Raw genomic sequence first — 16631 nt, 5'->3', positions numbered from 1 at the left:
TGAAATGATTAAATCAAACTATTGAATATATCCATCACCTCACACACTTTTTTTTGTGGTGAGAATAAAGATCTACTCTCTTAGCAATATTTAAATATACCATAAACTTTTATTAACCGTAGTCACCATGCTATACAATACTAGACCTCCCAAACTTTTATTTTTTTAAGTGAAAGCAAGTTTATTAAGTAAGTAAAGGAATAAAATAATGATTACTCCATAGGCAGGGCAGCCCTGAGGGCTTCTGGTTGCCCATTTTTGTGGTTATTTCTTGAGTATATGCTAAACAAGCAGCAGATTATTCATGCCTTCCCTTTTTAGACCATATAGGATAACTTCCTGAGGCTGCCATGGCATTTGTAAACTTAGACCTCCCAAGTTTATTCATCCTGCCTAATTGAAACTTTATATCCTTTGACCAACATCTAAAAATGATTTTTTTCTCAGAATATAGCTTTTGTTATATTGATAAGGAATGTTTTCCTTATGCCAATGTCTGAATATATTAATAATGTTTAAATCCGTAACAACATATTTGATTCCTTTTTTGACTTAAGTCTTATTTAGGAGGGTGTCTTGATATTTTCAAATAGTTGGATTTGGGGCAGAAAGAACAGTTTTGGAGTTTTTTTCCAATTTAAAATCTTTGATTGCATTTATAGCATTGTGGTCTTAAAAAACTATCAATACCACTTCCGCTTTGGGAAGTGTATTACAATTTTTCTCTGAAAAATTTTCCTCTGAAATAGTCTGCCATAGGTTCTCTGGATGGGTCCTGGTTTCCAAATTTAATCTCTAGTTCTTCCTCACTAGCCTTAAGAGTGGCATAATTCTTAACAACAACAACTCATAACCAACATCAAATTAGCTTCACTATGATTTATTGAGGCCACTCTCAAAGAAAACGTCCATTCTGGAAAGGAGTGAAGATAACAAAAATCACAGCGCCACAGTCAGCAATGGCGTGGGCTCTTTTGCTTCTTGGAGCAGGACAAGTTAGCCCCTGGATTCCTTGATTCCCGCCCGGGCTGACAAACCTAGAACAACAGCGGTACAGACATCCTCCCTGTGCGTGCCCAGCTGTTCCGTTTTGCTTCACAGCCTGTGGGGGATGGAGGGGTGGTAAAATATTGGTAACTCGTGTGATAGAAGTGATGGTACTAGTCAGCCATCTCACCCACCTCCTAAAGGCGCCTGCCCAGGTGTAAACCCCACTGAGTGACCTGGCCTTGGAGGGGGCACATTCCACAATGCGTGTTCTCAAATGAATGTTCTGGAAACATAGGAGCTTTCCAAAAACGCCTGCTCAAAAACGTTGGGAACTAATTATAAAAACAACCATCGTTTTATTTTATTTCTATTTTGCATCTGCAGAATGGACATCTTTGAGGCCATGCCTTATCTGGTATCCAGCCGGAGGGAAAGCACAGGCTCAGGGTTTCTCTCTGACAGATCAGAGCTGATGGCCCGATTTGCATAACTGATGTAAATAATCTGTGATTTTGCAGCTGCCAGAAAAGTAGGTCTCTCTAAGGAACAAAGTTTTTCTTCATGTCCATTAACCATCAGTACTAATTTTACCATTCGATCCTTCACATTCATGCTTCTGTTATTGTCTGCTTGATGTTTTGCTTGGCTCAACTTAAAGACTGAGTTGATGAGGATTTTATTTTAATTACTACAGTAATAAGCTCATTGTAAAAGTTAAATAAGAGATGATAGAAAATTTTAACATCTTTGTCCAAGCGGCCCCCTCCAGTTCTTTCCTCCTGAAGTGTTAACTTAATGTTGTCTTTTAACAGATGCATACAAATGAATATTGAGGTTTTAAAAAGAAAAAAACGAAATCATGCTATAGGTATGAATTCCATAATTTTCTTTGAAGGTGAATTTTTCTAATTTTTAAATGTGTATATTTCAAGCAATGCTACTTAGCATATAACACTTTATGACTTTCAAAGTTTTATTATTCCAGTATAAAATAATCTATTTGGGTCCCATTTTATGTTTATCACTTTAAACTGATGTTTTTAAAAACTGTTTTGTTGTGATATAATGTACGTGTTAAGTGTACAATTTAATAATAATTTTACTCTATTTAAGGAGTTGTGCAACCATCAACAAAATCCAATTTTAAAACATTTCCATCATCCTAAGAAGAAATTTCACACCATCACTCTCCATTCCATCACCAGCCATAGACAATGAGTAATGCAGTTTCTGTCTCTTATTATCTGCGTTTTTCTTTTGGACATTTCATATAAATGAGCTCATACAACATGTAAGCTTGGCTTCTTTCACTGGACACAATATTTTTGAATTATGTCCATATTGTAGCATTTATCAGTACTCCCTGCCTTTTTTCTTGCCAACTAGCATTCCTTAAATTAAGTTTCACCTGGCGTGTATTTACTCATTTTTACATTTTTGCACTTAATACATCATGATGTTTTAGGTGCCTTATAAATAGCAAAAGATTAAAATTTGTATTTAACCACTTAACCACTGAAAGTGTGAATAAAATTTCCCAGGAATTCAGAGGAGAATGGGATCAGGCAATGCTTCAGCCAAAGGTCATCATCTGATCATCAAGGAAAGGCAGAGTTTGAATGAGAAGAGACTCCGCTGAGGGGTGGAAGGAGATGGAGGCTATTTCATTTATTTATTTTTTTATTGTTTTAATTTTTTTTGGCAGGGTGGGAGATGAAGTTTTGCTCTTGTTGCCCAGGCTGGAGTGCAATGATGCCATCTCAGTTCACAGTAACCTCCGCCTCTCGGGTTCAAGCGATTCTCCTGCCTGAGCCTCCCAAGTAGCTGGGATTACAGGTGTGCGCCACCACGCCTGGCTAATTTTTGTATTTTTAGTAGAGACGGGGTTTCACCACATTGGTCAGGCTGGTCTTGAACTCCTGACCTCAGGTGATCTGCCCGCCTAGGCCTCCCAAAGTGCTGGGATTACAGGCGTGAGTGACCTTGCCCGACCGAAGATGGAGGCTATTTCAACATGAGACACTGGGCCAAACATTGAGTCTGAGTCAGCAGATCTTTTATTAGGAGGCAAATGAAAATGGAAAGAAGACCAAGCTGAAAGTGGATAACTAGTTGTGTGACCCGAGAAAGTTCCCCAGTCAAGGTCTCCATTTCTCACCTGTGAAATCCAGATGTTAAGTTCTCATCATCTCTAAGGTTCCTTCTGGCTCTAAAATTCTGTAGAGGTTGGAACAAAATATGATAGTATTTTAAGTCATTAAAGAAAGCTGTAAGCATAGTTTCATTTTCACAGCATATTGTTGGTCACAGCCCTTGCTTTATTAAACATCAAGTCTTTGGGAATGCAATAGCTAACTGTAACACTAAAACTATAAAAAACAGGATTTTTTTACAGCAGTATTTTTGACAGGAGTTCTTAGAAGGCCTTGTATAATGAAATAGAAATTTTATACATTAGTAATGTGTACAGTAGAAATTTGAAAGATATCCTAGGAGGAACCAAATTGTTAGATATATCTATAAAACAAGAATTAAAGGCTCTAGGAAGCTGTACTTATAAATAGCAGAAAAAAATATGAATTTTTTAAATGATTCACTAAATGTAAAAATGAGAGATATTACAGAAAGAAGAATGAAGGAAAGAAATGAAACTTCCATCAAAATTTATGTAATAGTTTGGTTATACTGAAAATAAGGAAGTTTTAAAGTGTGGTAATCATCTATAGTTTTGTCTGAATAAGAATAAAATTAGAAAGATGTGAAACTTTGAACTTGCACTGAAGAACAAGAGGTCTTCTTGCATGCATAATAATTGGTCTGCCCTAACTGCAGTAGTCTATAAAACCATAAACCATTATTATTTAGTACAAATAATTTTAAATCTTTAAAAGTGTTTTTTGTCTGATATTTCTAAGAGTGCAATTTAAATCTACATTTATCTCTTTTTTTTTTTTTTCATTTTTAATATGAGACAGTGGTCTCACTGGGTTGCCCAGGCTTATCTCGAACTCCTAAACCCAAGGGATCCTCACACCTCAGCCTCCCAAGTAGCTGAGATTACAGACATGCATCACCATGCTTGGCCCTAATTCTACATTTAAATTTAAATGCAGAGCATTCATGGCTTAGCTAAAGTCGCAGTCATCCCCAAGATTTTCTCCAGAGATTATATCTAGGTGTATAAAATATTGGCCAGGTGCAGTGGCTCACTCCTATAATCCCAACACTTTGGGAAGCCTATGCAGGAGGATCACTTGAGACCAGGATTTGAAACCAGCCTGGGCCACAGAGCCAGGTCCTGCCACTACAAAAAAATAAAAAATAAAAATTAGCCAGATATAGTGGCACGTGCTTGTAGTCCTGCTACTCAGGAGGCTGAAGCAGGAGGATCGCTTGAGCCCAAGAACTCAAGGCTGCAGTGAGCTATGATCACACCACTACACTCCAGTCTGGGTGACAGATCAAGGCTCCATTTTTAAAAAAGAAACTAATAGATAAATAAATGTGTTAATTAAATCAATCTAAATTAAATTAAAATATTACTAAGTCCACGTGTACATTAATGGAAAAAACCACAATTACTTATGCATCAACATAATATAAAGAATGATGTATTTTACATGTTCTCGCATTCTCTCCTGAACCATGCCTGGGAAGTCTGTAGTCAAAGTTAAACATGTTGTCATTTCACATTAAAATGTAGGTTATTGATTTTTCTTGTTTCTTCCCACATTGTCACTGACCCATATCCTGTAAGACAGCAAAAGAGCTTTGACATCAGAAGGTGGGTAAGGATAATAGAAAATCACTAATGTTTGGAAATTCTGTGCTGAAAAAGTGGATTGACCAACATGTAATTGGTTAATGGATAAATTCCAGGACTGGATAAGCTAGCATTTTATTCCGACACAAGTAAAACATTACACAAAGGAGGTGGATTCATTTTTTAAAAATCAGACATAATTTTCCTATCCTAAAACATATTTGCATCCGCTAGCAGACAAGTACAGGTAATTGCCTCCAGGTGTTTGCCTGTAGGAAGTCATTGAAATTCAGTGCTAGTAATGGCAGTTTTCTGCCCAGCAAAAACTAACCTACAGGAACCTCAGAGGCACAGGTACATATTAGAATAGCAATGCCAGCCCTCTGAAAGGCCATAGATTCAGAATGACCAGTTTAACAGGATACAGATTAAATAAAACAAGAATGAAGTTATGTTTTTTAACAATAAAAAAATTTAAGATTAAGAAAAATGTTTTTCTTCTGCTTTTAAAAAATTTTAAACATTACTTGTTTTTCTTACGTTTTTACTCATTGATGGTAACTGTCTAGCAATCATTTTTTCTCCCAGACAAAAGAGAAATTACAAGAACAATTACATTTTTCTTAAAGTTCTGTTTTTATGAAAGTTCATGTTCAAAAATAACTAATTATTAAACAATAACCCAGGTATTTTTTCCACTGTAAAGAGATACTCTAGGATGTTTAAAGATGGCAGATTAACCATTAGCATTTAGCTCAATGCTACTGCTCGAATGGCAATAATTTTTTTTTTTTGAAAGACACAGCACACAAAGACAAAATAAACAAGAATGGAGACAACAGCAACAGAAACTTGGAAGCTGGGAGGAGATCTGAGAAAGCTGGATTCTCAGCCAACTTCAGAGAGAGCTGAGAAGCAGACTGATTTTTTGTTTTGTTTTGTTTTGTTTTTAATTTTAAGTACAAATCCAAGAATGAGCATCATCAGATATCTCTGGAAGTTCTGTTGCAAGTAGGGTTGCTGAAGAAGCAGCTGGCCCTTCTCATCTCCTCCCCACTTCATGAAACAGGTCAACTACCCATCTTAGCAGAAGATCTAAGAGATTTATTTCCTGGAGACAGACACACAGAGGGTTCGAACTAAAAAGTGGGCAGCTGAGCTTACACACTAAATGCAAAAACTCTTCATATTTCTTAACCTTTTCTAGGTTGGAACACTGTTTGCTAAGTACACACACTCTTGTGAGTGCATACACAAGCATACACAGACACGTATTCCCTAGGCAGACAAATAGAAGTCTTCTCTGGGGAATTTGACAAGCCCAACAGAAAAGATCTGAAAATATTGCCAGTGAGGACTCCAGTAGGCAGGCCACTATACAGTGAAGTCCCTGGTCAATAACTAGTCACACACTCCTCCTCCAGTCGACTTTTTTTTTTTTCCTTTTTTTTTTTTTTTTTTTTTTTGAGACCGAGTCAGCTCTGTTGCCCAGGCTGAAGTGCAGTGGCGCGATCTCGGCTCACTGCAACCTCCGTCTTTCGGATTCAAGCATTTCTCCTGTCTCAGCCTTCTGAGTAGCTGGGACTACAGGTGTGCGCCACCACGCCCGGCTAATTCTTGTAGTTTTAGTAGAGATGGGGTTTCACCATTGGTCAGGCTGGTCTCAAACTCCTGACCCCAGGTGATCGACCCACCTCGACCTCCCATAATGCTGGGATTACAGGCATGAGCTACCACACCTGGCCTCTAATCGGCTTTTAGTGCACCCATGCCTAGTAGGAGTAGCCACACAAGGATTACTAGGATAGGATTCTAGTATAGGAGACACGGAAACAAACAATCAGGGAAAAAAGCAATGGGAGAAAACAGAAGCAGGAGGGGAGCATAACATTTGAAAATGATCCTTAATACGTTCAGATAAGATACTGCACGTAAAAGACAAGAAAAGCGTGCTATTTTAGAAAAAGAATATTTTGAGGAAGAAGAACTTTAAAATAAGTTAAAATGGAATTGTGAAAGTAAAAAAAGCAATAGAAGAGTTGGAAGATAAATTAGAGGAAATCTTCTAAAAGCAGAGCAAAAATAAAAAATAAGGGATAAAAGATAAGAAAAAAATACAGGATATGTCCAGCAGGTCCAACGTCTATATGATAGGAGTTCCACAAAGAGACAACTCAAGAAATAGAGAATAGGAAATCATCAGTGGAACAATCCAAAAACATTTCCCCCAAATGAAAGAACATGACTTTTTAGATCAAAATAAACCACACAGATCCAGCACCAGAAATAATTTAAAAACCAACATTAAGGTCGGCCACAGTGGCTTACGCCTGGGAGGCCAAGGTGGGCGGATCACGAGGTCAGGAGATCGAGACCATCCCAGCTAACAAGGTGAAACCCTATCTCTTCAGGAAAAAAAAAAAAAAATAATAATAATTAGCTGGGCTTGGCGGCGGGTGCCTGTAGTCCCAGCTACTTGGGAGGCTGAGGCAGGAGAATGGCATGAACCCAGGAGGCGGAGCTTGCAGTGAGCCGAGATCACACCACTGTACTCCAGTCTGGGTGACAGAGCAAGACTCCGTCTCAAAAAACAAAAAACAAACAAACAAAAACCCACCAACATTAAGACACATCATTAGGACATTTTTGAAACTCTGAGATGAAGAGAATATATTGTGAGCTTCTAGAAAGAAGATATTTTATAAGAAGAATCAAGATTCATAGTGACTTGACATTTCATAGTAGAAATATTGGAAGCTAGAAGACAATGAATTTAATGCCTTCGAAATTATGTGGAAAAATTCATTTTATTCTAGAATTCTCTATCCAGCCAATCTATAAATTAGGCATGAAGGTAGAATAAAGACATTCTCCGATTTCCAAGACCTCAAAATGTTTTGTTTGCCGTGGATCCTTTGTTAGGAAGCCCTGGAGTATGGGACCACCCAAAATGCGGGAATAACCTCAGAAAGAAGGAAGGGGTGGGATCTGGGAAATTGTGACCTACTTGAGAAATGGGAGAAGTCAATCTCAGGGATGGTGGTGAAAGGGATCCCATAAACACCGCTGAGTCAGCCTAGGGTGTGACTCGAGAATACAGGTCAGAAAGCTCTAGGGGAAAGCTATTGGATAGGACCCAATTAATACTGCATTAGGTTAGTTTGAAGGTGTTGAGATGACATTTACCGATCTTAGGTTGAATTACTAAGTACAGTCATGTGTTTTTTAATGACAGGAATACATTTTGAGAAATGTGTCATTAGGCCATTTTGTTCTGCTAACATCATGGAGTATCCTTGGTAGAGCCTGCTACACTCCTAGGCTGTATGTGACAGCCTATGGCTCCTAGACTACAGACCTGGACAGCACGTCTCTGTACTGAATACCGTAGGCAACTGGAACGCAAGCGTAAGTATTTGTGTATCTAAACCTATCTAATCATACAAAAGGTGCAGTAAGAATGTGGTATAAAAGGGTTTTTGTTGTTGTTGTTGTTTGTATTTGTTTTTTTTAAGATGGAGTCTTGCTCTGTCGCCCAGGCCGGGGGTGCAGTGATGCGATCTCGGCTCACTGCAACCTCCGCCTCCCGGGTTCAAGTGATTCTTTTGCCTCAGCCTCCTGAGTAACTGGGATTACAGGCGTGAGCCACAACGCCCGACTAATTTTTTGTAGTTTTAGTAGAGACAGGGTTTCACCACTGTTAGCCAGGAGGGTCTCCATCTCCTGACCTCGTGATCCGCTTACCTCTGCCTCCCAAAGTGCTGGGATTACAGGCATGAGCCATCGTGCCTGGCCAATATAAAAGGTTTTAAAAATGATGCATGAATGGAGCTCACAGGACTGGAAGTTGCTCTGCGTGAGTCAGTGAGTGATGGTGAGTGACTGTGAAGGCTTAGGACATCACTGTACACTATTTCAGACCTTTATAAACACTAGACACTTAGGCTACACTAATTTCATTTTTTAAAATTTTCTTTCCTCAGTAATAAATTAACCTGAGCTTACTGTAACTTTTTAACTTTATAAACCTTTTAATTTTTTTTAACTTTTTGACTCTTTTGGAATAACACTTAGCTTAAAATCCAAACACATTGTACAGCTGTACAAAATATTTTCTTTCTTTGTATTTTATAAACTTTTTTCTATTTTTATTTTTTACTCTTTAAACTTTTTTGGTACAAAGTAAGACATAAACACACACATTGGCCTTGGCCTGCACACACACGTGATCATCAAGACATCACTAGGTGGTAGGAATTGTTCAGCTTCATTATAATCTGATGGGACTACTGTTGTATATGCTGTCTGTCGTTGCCTGAAATGTCATTGTGCGATGTACACAGAAAGCCAAGCAAATACACAAACTAAGCAATGATGCTCTTTATGGAAGCACAAAAAGAGAAAAACACTCACAGCGTATCGTACGGCTTAGGTGTGAATAGTATTCTTAGTCTGAGTGATAATGGACCTGTAAACACCGACTGTTGACCCAACAAAAGCAATAATTTACATGGGGCACTGGGGACAGCAATGTAACTGTGTGTGCTTGGGAACAGAGGGAGCAGCACAAAAAGAGAGCTAAAGCTCCACATTTCAGAGTGAGAAGGCAACAGATAGTCTAAAATTGAAAAGTCAAAAATTACACTTTATTTAGAGATGAAAATATAAATATTAAACAATTGGTAAAAGAGTTGGAAAGATTTTTGTCTAGGGAGTGGGAAATAGTGACGGCAGAGATGGCAAGAAACAGCATTTTTTTCTTAATGTGCCATAAAACAATCTGACTCTTTAAACTCTGATGAAATATTATACATTGATGTAAATGAAAAGCGAAAGAAAACATTGAGATGAAAAGATATACTCCTAAAATCTTTGGGTGAATCATTTTAGGTGATATGGCCAAGGTAGATAACTTTTCTGATAATGATTATACCTTTCTACTTGTTAATTCATTCATAGGGTTGTGTGAATAAACATTTATTGAATGATTACCACATGCAAAGTTCCATGGGAAAGGTAAATATGGAAGGAATACACCATGATTTTCTTCCTTATGTTGCTTGCAAGTGAACATGACATATATTTAAAATATGTTTTATGTGCTTATATCAATAAATAAAAAAGAACTAGGGCAGAGAGAAAGGACAGTACATACATACGACAGTACAAAAGAAACAAGATCCAGAAGTCCGCTTGTTGAATATGGAAATTTGTAGACCAGATAGCTGGGACCAACATGAGAAAAAGTATGAAGATAGGAAGTGTCTCAGCATGATTGGATGGTTGCAATTCATTAATTGTAATGAAGAACAAAGAATAAGAATGTTAACTCCAAGAGAGCAGGCATCTTATTGCCTAGAATATGCCTTATTCACCATTCCCAATACTAGAACATCACCTGGCATATAACAGATACTCAATAAACATTTGCCCAATGAATGGATGGGTAAGATTGTAAAGATAGTTAGAGGCTGATAACAGAGGGCTTTGAATTCCATGTTAAATTTAGAATTTAGACTGTAAGTAAATAGGAAAATATTTGAGGAGAAGATTGTGATGGTTCTAATTTTGACAGCTGAGTTTAGGACAGGTTGGAAGCATGTGAGGTGTCGGGTCAGTTAGAAAGAAATGAAAAATAAAGGCAGCCAGGCGCGGTGGCTCACGCCTGTAATCCCAGCACTTTGGGAGGCTGAGGTGGATGGATAACAAGGTCAGGAGATCGAGACCATCCTGGCTAACTAGGTGAAACCCCATCTCTACTAAAAATACAAAAATTAGCCGGGCGTGGCAGTGTGTGCCTGTAGTCCCAGTTGCTGGGGAGGCTGAGGCAGGAGAATGACTTGAACCCAGGAGGCGGAGCTTGCAGTGAGCCAAGATCTCACCACTGCACACTCCAGCCTGGACAACAGAGCGAGACTCCATCTCAAAAAAAAAAAAAAAAAAAAGAAAAGAAAAAGAAAGGCCTGAGTTTTATCCATTAACCACTAAATTAGAAAGGAAGAAACAGACCACTTACTGCAGAAGCAAGCCATGATTTTATGGAAGTGTAGTAAATTTGAAGTCAGAAAAAATTGAGTTAAATCCTGTCTCTGTCATGTAATGGGTATGGAGATCTGGACAAGTCCTAGGACATCTTCTATGAGCATCAATTTCCTCAGTAAAATCAGGAATAGTTTTTGCAAATACTTCACCTGTTGTCTAAAGGGTATTGGGTAACTCTCAAGGATATGTCAATATGTTAAGGCAGGATAAATTGATATGAGGATAAAAGAAGAGAAAAGTGCAAGAGAGACATAACACATAGCTAGGAGTGGAGCTTAAAATCCACCATGATACACAAAGTTAAGTGAAAGCATTTTGGAAAATGAAGAGTTATACAAACGTTCAATGTGATTGACCCATGACATTTCTGATGTAGTGGAAGCTTGAAAGAATGACTATTGTGCCAGAGGAAAGGGCATTACGTTGATGCAGAGAGAATGGGGGCTACTATAGATTAAGCTTGTAAGAAGTTTGGAGGTCAAGAGACAACTGAAAAGGCAACTAAAATCTAAAAAGGTGAAGTTCGTGATTACGTTTTGTATTCTCAAAGTATTTAATGAAAATATTCACCAATCTTTGAAGTAGACCAACCAAACCACAGATTCTTTAACCTAGAGTGGACGTTAGTGAGCAGTTCTAACGCAGACACTTTGCAGGTAGGAAGTAAAACCCAATGAGGTGTCAATGTTAGCAGTAGAAGCTACCACTTATCTATATTTCTCAACAGGAACAAAACAAACAAACACATTTAAAAACCCCAGATACAATAATCAATAGACTGTGGATCTCATTTCCCTGGAAGGACGGTTCATGGATAACATGTAGAGTTGATTAGTAATTAATGAATAAAGGAGACGTAAGGGAAGGAAAGGCTGCATGTATAAGATAGAATTGTGTGTTCTAAACAATGTAGACCAGAAAATGGAAACCTAGAAAAAGTGAAACGATAGCAGTTAAAGGGACAGGCATAATTGATTAACTGGGAGTATGTCAATTTTATTTTATTTTTTATTTTTATTTTTTCGAGACAGGGTCCCACTCTGTCACCTTGGCTGGAGTGCAGTGGCGTGATCACAGCTCACTGCAGCCTTGACCTCCCTGGGCTCAGGTGATTCTTTTGCCTCAGCGTCCCGGGTAGCTGGCACTACAAACACCTCTGGCTAATTTTTGTATTTTTTGTAGAGATGAGGTTTCACCACGTCGCCCAGGCTGGTCTCCAACTCCTGGGCTCAAGCGATCCACTCACCTCGGCTTCCCAAAGTGCCAGGATTACAGGTACAAGCCACCGCACCCAGCCTGCCAATTTTATATGAGCCTCGTGGATCACTTCATGAAGTGCTCCTAGAAACGGTACAATTCACCTAGATCTTAGAGAGAATGACTTAGAGCATTTGGATGAGCAAAGAGGAGGAAAGCAAGCCTTCTGTGCAATGGTGGTGACTGAAACAGTAATATGTAGAAAGGAAGCACCAAACTTACTGCAAGAACACTGAGTGAAGCTGTTTAGCTGGAGTGAAGGCTTCATTTAGGGAAGTAAGTAAGCACAATGTTTTCAGGTGATTGCTTGCATCATATAGAGGTTTAAAGACCAGCTAGGGAATGTGTATCTTGTAGTTAGAGGGAAGTGACTCGGTTTCTTCAGTGCGGGAGTTACATGATGGCGGCATTCTTTTTAGGAGATAATTAGGCTGGTGTGCCTGATTAAGAGAAGCTAGGAATGTTTGGACTCTAGCCCTATCTTTTCCAAGTTGATGTCATGGTAGACAACTGCATTCTCTCCCCAGACACTCTTAGATGTTAATATTGGCAACACTGGAAGAATCTGTTGAGTAGTTTTTATGAAATGTAATACGAGATGTACTTGCTTTTCACCTTCAGCAAGTTTTTCAAAGAAGAGTGAGGAAAAGTTTTAAAATATGTCACATTGGACCTCTACATTTTAGAGTCATAATAATAAAATCTCACATTTTCTAAATGAAATAAAGCAATGAGTTAGAGTTGAGAAAATAGGCAGGAAGGCCTTGGTTAAGGCGAAAACAGAGGGATTATAAAAATGTTTTGGGGAATGACGTCAGAATTGTAGGTAATGGGTGGTTGTAAAGAGATAATTCTGATTTTAATCAGTCAGATCATCTATATTCAAGAAGCCAGGTGTCAGGGCAATATAAACTAGAGGAAAGAGAGAGTGTGTAGTAATTTTCATCCAGTGAAATCAAAGCCACTCTAACTATCAATATTTATAGAAGTAATTGTAAGGGAATTTAGGAGGGTAGATTTCCAATTCACCATCTTCATAGCATCTAGAAAAATATTGTCCTGGGTTTAACATAAGTCATTCACTTCAAATTAAGAAGCAAAGAAGAAAAAAGAAAATAGAGCAGTAGAATGGCCAGTAGTTACAAGTATGCAAATAAATACTTGCTTAAAAAGAAATCCAGTTACTAATCAGTGAAAAACAAAAGGAAGGTATAATGAAGAGACATAGAAGAATAAGATAAAGGAGACATTACACATAGTGGAAAGATAGAAAGGAAAGGAGCTATTTAGATACTCACAGCGGCAGATACTTCCAGATTACTTAATAAGCACTCATTGCTCTTTTGCAAAGTATTCCTAAGGAGTAGGTTATTATCGCCCCATTTTACAGATGGGGACACTGTCAAATGTCATTTGGTATTTTTGCATATTAAACTTAGGTTGCTAATTAGCAATGTATCTGAGACGGAATTTTGCAGTGGTAAGAAACATTAATATTTCTTTGTTTTCAGGACCTCCAGTGTAACTTAGAAGAATCGTTCCTTTGACGTATCTGCTATGCAACTGGTCAATATTGCATGATGACTTCTCAATATTACTATTGATTTAGGTTACCAGGAAAAATCAAGCATGCTTCAAGGAGATTTTAGTAGCAAGAAATCCATATTATTTGACACCTGCTATTATTTCCGTAGCATCCCAGAATTTCTCATTTAAGTACTGCCCAATAGTATTCTGGTTTTCTTTGCATTTGTGAACACAGACACAAAATGTTTTGTTGTAATTTATTGCAGAATGGCAGTTTGGCCTTTGGGGAATATGAATCATGGGTCACTGTCATAAAAAAACTTATGTTTGGAAACTTTTTTGAATAATAATTGATTTGGGACAAGACTTTTGTCCCCTTAATAAGAAATTAGGAGCTTTCTTAATAAGAAATATCATTAGTGTTTTCAATTTTAAATTGTGTGAATTTGTTTTAATTGTATGAAAATGGATACAAGATAATCAGTTGCTCAGACTAGATACCAAAAGGAATGGTCATTAAGACAGTAGAAAAATATTTTTGAAGAACATTCATAGGGTAACCATCCTACTCCCCCAAATCAAACCTGAGGCAATAGAAAACTATGCTTTTAGAATACTAAAAATAGCAGAAAACTCCTGTGAGAGAATGTCTGATTTACCTTTCTGGAAATCACTTTATTTTGTTCCAGACGGGTGGACTATGGAACTTTCTGAGAGAACATGGTTACAAAACTGTTGTGTGATCAAAGCTCCGGAGGGAGGGACTGTTTTGACTCTCTTGTTACTATGTGAGGGATGGAATTTTGCAACCAGAAGGTTCCACAACAGTTGGAAACGACAGTTGTATGAGTAGCGAGCCGAAGACAAATGTGTGTGTCCTGTTACTCCTGCTCTGAGAACTACACACTGCCGCCGTGCCAAGATTTCCTGCTTGCATCAATATTTTTTATAATTACCGAACCTCATGTGCATAACCCATTAGTAGCAAAAAAAAATCTTACAAGTAACATCTACACTGTCTTTAGGTTAGACAGCCATCTGGTTAGCTGATATGCACTACACACACACACACACACACATGCATACACACAGATAGCCTTATTTAGATGCCTTATTATAACGCTAGTTCCATTTTCAATCATCTGCCATAAATCAAGCTCCACCTCCTTTGGCAGAAATTAAAACAGCTGAAATTTAAAAAGCGCTTGGAACATGTTAAAGCTCACCACAGGCTATTCTCATCCTGTTATTAGTGGCTTACTCTTATCTTCCATTCTCTGGCTCATCTCTCTCACCTGTGAATTCATGTCCCTTTCATTTTCCTTAGCTTCCAGAAAGTCCGTTTTATCTATTGCCCTTTCTCCAACTTTTCCCAAGTTGGACTTTGACTCTAGACTCGTGGGTTCCTTTATATTGATGTCCACAGACATTTTGGCACAATAGGAACTGCCATGAAAAGGAGATGTCAATACATTTAAAACTGGAAATTTAATTGTGTGCATTTACAAACGAAATAGTATGAAATAGTATAGCAGAAAGTTTAGGGAAAGGAAAAAATGAGTGGTTTAAGTGTTGTTTACCAGAAACAATTCATCTGCAAAATTTGATCCAATGAGCAGGCATTTGGAGAAAGCTACTTATGTTGGCAGCATATTTACAGAGTCAGAAGCTGGTGAGTTTGAGATCTGGTAAGGTTTGGGGAGATGGATGTTAATGTAGGAGGTAGATATTGGGAACTGAGATGTGTTTGCAAAAACAGGGGTACTTGTAAAGCTAGTGGGGGTGAAGTTGTGGTGTTGGGAGTTTATTAACAACAAGGAAAGGTTACTTATTATGATTCAGATGGGAAATTTGAAATGCTTTAGAATTGCAAGGAATCCTGTCCTGTAGTCTGGTCCAGGTGCCCAGTATACCCATCTACTGATGCTGAAATCCCATAAATTTGGACATATAAACACAGCCCTTATTAAAATATATGTACATACATAAATATATAATATAGGTGTGTGCATATATGTGTGTATGTGTATATAGATACACAAAGTTTCTACATATATATATATAAAATAGTTCCAAGTTTCATTTATAAAATATGTTTCAAGACACACAGTGGATGCCTGAAACCTCAGATAGTACCAAAACCTCTCTCTCTCTCTCTCTCTCTCTCTATATATATATATATATATATATACTGTTTTTTGATTTCTTTTTATTTTCTTTCTTGAGACAAAGTCTCACTCTGTCGCCCAGGCTGGAGTGCAGTGGCACGATCTCGGCTCACTGCAACCTCCGCCTCCTGGGTTCAAGCGATTGTCCTGTCTCAGCCTCCCGAGTAGCTTGGATTACAGGTGTGCACCACTGCACCTGGCTAATTTTTTTGTATATTTAGTGGAGATGGGGTTTCACCATATTGGCCAGGCTGGTCTTGAACTCCTGACCTCAGGTGATCTGCCTGCTCAGCCTCCCAAAGTGCTAGGATTATAGGCATGAGCCACTGTGCCTGGCCCATATATACTGTTTTTTTTCTATACATACATAGCTATGATAAAATTTAATTTAAAAAGTAGACACAGTTATAAATTAGCAATAACTAACACTAGAACAATTGTAACAATATACTGTAACAAAAATCATATGTGAATATGGTCTCTCTCTCTCTCTTAAAATGCTGTAATATTTTAGGACCATGGTTAACGGTGGGTAATTGAAACTATGGAAAGGTGAATTATACATAGATGTGTGCATGTATTTTTTTTCATATGTACATATATGATTTTTTTAAACCTGAAATCAGGTTATAGTAGACAGGCCATCAGGGTGGGAATTGAATCTGAAAGAAGAGAAATGGAGCTTAAGGAAAAACACTATTTGTTTCATAACTGTGTTTAGGTCACACCTGCTTTTCCAGATCCCAGCCTGCCACAAATGAGAATATAAAAGAAATCTCAGACTTCCCGGGTGGTAGGGTAGCCTAGGGATTTAGGGTGTGGTCTTCTCTGCAGACAATCAGGGTCCCTGTGAGGCCAGGTCTAGTTGTACCTTTGGTTTGGTA

The 16631-nt window shown here is 38.0% G+C and overlaps 1 long non-coding RNA gene across 1 annotated transcript; it reads right to left on the bottom strand.

Moving 5' to 3' along the window:
• Window positions 1–3032: 3032 nt before the first annotated feature.
• LOC104657360 lies at window positions 3033–14323 on the bottom strand. Its single transcript, XR_747274.1, has 3 exons — window positions 14239–14323; window positions 4611–4740; window positions 3033–3207 (listed from the first exon to the last, which is right to left on the bottom strand). It is a non-coding gene; the product is annotated as an uncharacterized LOC104657360 (long non-coding RNA).
• Window positions 14324–16631: the final 2308 nt, after the last annotated feature.

Source organism: Rhinopithecus roxellana, chromosome 4, assembly GCF_007565055.1.
Source record: "Rhinopithecus roxellana isolate Shanxi Qingling chromosome 4, ASM756505v1, whole genome shotgun sequence".
Classification (NCBI taxonomy): Eukaryota; Metazoa; Chordata; class Mammalia; order Primates; family Cercopithecidae; genus Rhinopithecus; species Rhinopithecus roxellana.
Note: the sequence above shows the minus strand (reverse complement) of the source record. Positions and strands in the feature narration are given on the sequence as shown.